The sequence below is a fragment of the Limanda limanda genome, chromosome 15 (assembly GCF_963576545.1).
Source record: "Limanda limanda chromosome 15, fLimLim1.1, whole genome shotgun sequence".
NCBI classification, from domain to species: Eukaryota; Metazoa; Chordata; class Actinopteri; order Pleuronectiformes; family Pleuronectidae; genus Limanda; species Limanda limanda.
In genome coordinates, this window is record NC_083650.1 from 10,452,842 (window position 1) to 10,457,987 (window position 5,146).

Below are 5,146 nucleotides of genomic sequence, written 5' to 3' on the forward strand. Positions count from 1 at the left end.
CCTGAAACTTGTCAACGAGACAATGTGGAAGGAAGTGAGAGATAAAGTTGCCGGGCTCTCTGTCTGTGCACTGTTTATTTGCTGTGTCAAGGATTGAGAGATTACACTGTTTCAACACGGTAAGGGAGGAATCTGGTCAAGCATTTCCTCGGGCTAAAAACATCACTTGAGGAGGCAAAGGAGGATTACTGACAACTGCATTAAGAGCAGAAATCCTGACTTAGGCCTATTGGCTGTGAGTAGGGAGTCATCCTCAATCATTTATTCCAAGTGGTCATTTACAGTGCAGGGGCTTTATTTTGGGCTGAGAAAAGCAGAAACTTGGCCTGTGCGCTTTTTAAACGGCTTTTCTCTGTTTTTATGGAGAACTTCAGCTTTCTCTGAACATTTTTCTGATACATTAGATGTATTTAGTATTATAATGTTATTGCAAAAGGCTTAAATTCAAAATGATTTAATATTATTTATAGTAGGTGAATTCACACCTACACCTAATTGTATTTAAAAGAAATACTCACTTACACATTCAGGGAAATGTGATGCTAAAGCAGATTTTTATTTACAGGTACAAGCAGTTCTCAGATGCATTTTCTGCAGCATCTCTGCACATACAGTCACAGTGCAAGACTGTGATGAGATATTAAGTGCTACATTTCCCATGTATTGAATTGTTGGAGTTACCTTTCCTTTGTGTTCCCTCTATACAGACGCCCACTCGGAGGCAGTAGGGACGGTAACACTAACCCTCACGCTGTCAGTGGTGTGATTGATCACCAGCAGATAAACATCAGATCTACGAGAGAAGAGGACAGACATTGATCCCCAGAGGAAGAGAGGACTTGTCACACACCAGCATACACAAACCTCTGTGAAACATCTGTCAAAATACCACAGTGACAGAGAACTGTACCTCTGTGACTAACAGGGGAGCCCGCAGACAGTTGTCATCTGTTTTGGATGCCTGTTGTTGACCAGACAGGACAATTCTTTTCCATTACTTAACTCATAGCAACCGTCCGAAAGTGAAAAGTTTAAACAGTGCACAGACTTATCCATAAGAGTCTGTACTGATAAAATGATCTTTGATAGTTATTGCTCATGTCCTGTAGGATAGCGGAGATGAACTCCTCCTGCCCTGAGGCACACCAAACAACAGAAGAGGGTGAAATATTCCTTTTTGTTCCTTCGGTGGCTGTTAAAGATCCCCTGTGGCACCACTGTCACAAACAGAGCAGAAAACAAAGTGCAAATTGTGTGTGTTTTTACAAAATGTCAATCCTGACTGGTCACATGATGCGCTCTCACCTGGCTGGGCCCCGAAAATGTTTTTCCTGTCATTAGCTACAGGCGTCATGCAATGCCGTACTTAAGAGGAAAAGAAAGAGGGGAAAAGAAATGAATGAGAAGTGAATGGTCAGTTTGACAAAAGGGGGCCAGCCCTGCGTCGACAGGAAGAAAAGCATTAGCACCCTTTATGTGCGTGGCGGAGGATTTCCGTGTGCTACACTGTCAGTGTATTTTTCCCCTTAATTAAAATAGTCACAAGTTTCATTGAGCGGTGAATCAAAGGGTGGCTACACCATGACGCAGACTCAACTCTGTAACCCTGAGTGTGTGTGTGTGTGTGTGTGTGACGTTTGGAAGTCAGACTTAAGCACACACAGGGACCAGGATGAAGGGGATTTAAGCTGTGCCCATTCCCATGGTCAGTCACTCAGAATTGGTCATTACTGTCCTGCCTGGAGATGAAAACACAGCGATTAAGAACCACTTGGATGAAAACATGACCACTTCTAATGTGCCTCCTCACAACCCCCTGCCCTCAACGACAGGAACTATTTTAGATCCCTTTGTCCTTTTTTCAGTTCATCACTCAGATAATATTCATTCATTCATTGAATTCTCATTCTAATGCTGCCAAGAAGAGAAAGGTTTTATTTAAAACAAAGACAATAAACCTCTGACACACAAGGGACATACTGTATTTTTGACCTAATTATTTCCAAACATCCAAACATTTCTGAGTTGACTGGGGAAAAAACTGACTACAGACAGCAGCAGAATTAAAAAGGAAGGAAGTGCATCATCAAAAAAAACACTTTTTACATTATTCACCCAGATTTGTATACTCTGCCTGGATTCTCTGTCAACGACGATTTCAGTTCTGAGGTAAAATACGGTGCTGTTGATGCCGGGATTTTGAATTATGAATGGATTATAAAACACTTTATGAAGAATGAAATTCAAAAACTGTTCCACACACTTGAAAAGTGTGTAAACCTTTCTGGCACCATCCTTAACTGGTTAATATTATATCACAAGAAATGGATTACTTTATTATGAATCTGAGCCAACAAAAATCACATGTGGAGTTCCTCAAGGGTAAATCCTCTGCCCCCCCTATTCAACATCTACATGGAAAACTATGGTACTTACCATAGTTATGATGAAAAGATGAAAACATTGACATTCAGTGTCGTCTCGTGACTACAGTCCTTTACATTTCCTGGTACACAAAAAGTTGTACATGCATTGATTTTCAGCAGGCAAGGCTTTCAATGGTGTATCTGATTTACTTGTACATCAGGAAGAGTTCAGATCCCTCAGGTCTTTTATTAAGTGTTTTCCAGAATTAAAACTTAGCAAACTGAGGTCTGTTAAAATGGTCATTTAAATCAGGGCCTAAACAATAAACCTTTTCCACTTTTGCACGTCACAATATGTCCTTTTATGTATGTACATACGGTCGTTCTACTTGCTCATGCAATCATCCTGTGCCACTGCACTTTACTTGCTAACATTTCTATACAAACCACTACACTGAAAGGTGTAAATTATGTACATACTCAGCATTTTTTATAAATCTTTTTATTTTAATCTCTTGTCTGCCTAATTCTGACCTGGCTGCTGCTGTAACACCTGAATTTTTCTAGGTGAGTGGTTCAATAAAGTTCTATCTCATCTAATCTTATCTTAAACCATTATTGTATGCTTCGGATAACAATACCCTACTTCAAATATTACACTATTAATGTTCTTGATTAGCTTTTATTTCCATTTTATCAACTTTTGAATGCAATTTTCCTGTAATGTTAGTGCCATATTTTTGATGTGTTTCTATGTTCTGTAACGGACAGTGAATTGCCTCGAGTCTGAATGATTCTATATAAATAGACTTTTCTTACTGAGGCGTTTCCCTCCAGCCAATTCCGCTTTCTCATTCCACCAAAATGAATTGTCATGTTAACCCATCCCACGGTGAACCAGAGCAGGCTTCTCAGATGACAAACCTCACCATCTCTCAGGATAATACCACGTAGACAATAGTAGACTCAACTGAAGCAAGGCAAAATGCTTGCTCCACTTTGGTCGGTGTATGGGATCTCCTCTCCGCAGCTTTGTCATACTTGATCTCGAGATCAGGAGAGAACTGGATCCCTAGCGGCCTAATGACCAAACACTTTCCACACCATTTCTTTTCCTTGAAGGGAGAGGGGCAAACCTGCTCCTTCGATCACCCCCTCATCAATTATAGATCCTCCAGTGTTTGGATAATTAAAAATGCAGCATTATTTTCTAACTCTTAGCTCAAGACAAGCCCTCTGTGTTTTGTTGGAGCGGGGTGGGATTCCCCTCTCATGTTCTCTCGGGGGAAAGTCGGAAAGAACTAGGGGCATGAATTATGCAGGGAGGATACATAATGGCAGAAATTGGTAATCATAGCTCATGCAACTTGAGAGGGTTGGTCCAGCAGACTGATTGACAGAGGGGTGCTGAGGAGACGACACATGATAAGGTGAACATCTATGACTGAAGAGTTGTCTTGGGACTGACCTCAATGGGGTACACCCACCATTCAGGACAGAGGTGCACTGAAGAGCACTGGCATTATAAGAGGAAGAGTGATGTCACACTAAATTGTCTTCTATTCGACTACAGTGCCATTTGAGCGTTGGTCAATTGAAGGTCATAAATACCACTGGCAACTTAATGAAAAAATAATTTGCTATAATCTTGAAACTGAAATCCCTCCTGTGTGTGTTGGATAAAAGTTTCCATTTTTGGAGGTGGATGATAAACTTTACAGAAAATGGTGTTGGCAGCAACGATGGGATTGTTTTGTCTGACAAAGCTGACAATCCCAGAGTGACTTTTAATCCTTCACTTTGGCACGGCACATAGACCTTTCCTATGGCGCTTGGCGTCTGGAAGATTTTCAGCTGCACACTGTTTCCTTTTGTGCTGCTGCTGTGAAGTTCACCGGGAGATTAAGGAGTGAATGGAAAACTTTTTAGTTAGTGGATGGCACAATATCATAAGATATGGATTTCTGATGAGGATGCACTGCTCTGTGTTCAATGTCACTTCTGGTCTTTGCTGTTTTTGTGCACGATGCTCCAAATAAACGATCAGTCACACCATTAGTGCACAGGAACAATGCTACAATGCCATGCTAAGTGTCAAACCAAAATACATACACCAGTCTCAGTTACAGCTCAAATGGTATAAAAAAAAATAAGAAAGTTAAAAGTAAAGTACATTTTATAAAGCATCTTTCTCATACCAAAGTCACAAAGGGCTTCACATAAATAAAAAAAACACCGGAAAACAGTAATACACGATAAAAAGTGAATAAATGAAATAAAAAACAGTAAGAAACATGCCATAGAAAAGAAAATAAAAACAAAGGAAAGATACCCTGCAAATCACGGGCCGTACATGTTTTTCTGTGCAGTCAACAGAACAAGAAGATGAGGTGAGTCCTTGTTGAGCATTTGTGCCGTTTGTTGTCATGTCCTCTCTGTCACTATGATGGAGTGTGTGTCTGACAGGTGCTGTGATTTCCCTGACCCCATTGTATTCAAACAACACAGGCTCCTCACACAGGAAGAGCGGAGGAAACAATGGTACAGGTGAGTCGGGAAGAATTTCCCCTTAAGGGATTCCCATCTGACGGTTAGAAAGGTGTGAGTGTGTGCGTGTGTGTGTGTGTGTGTGTGTGTGTGTCAGTTTCTTGGTTCCAGCCATCATCTCAAAGATACTTTTTACTTCCACTTTACGTTTGTCTGTTTGTTGAAAAAAATCTCAGAGTTACCCAATCAATTTCCATGTGATTTTGTAGAGTGGTGGGACATGATTCAAGATC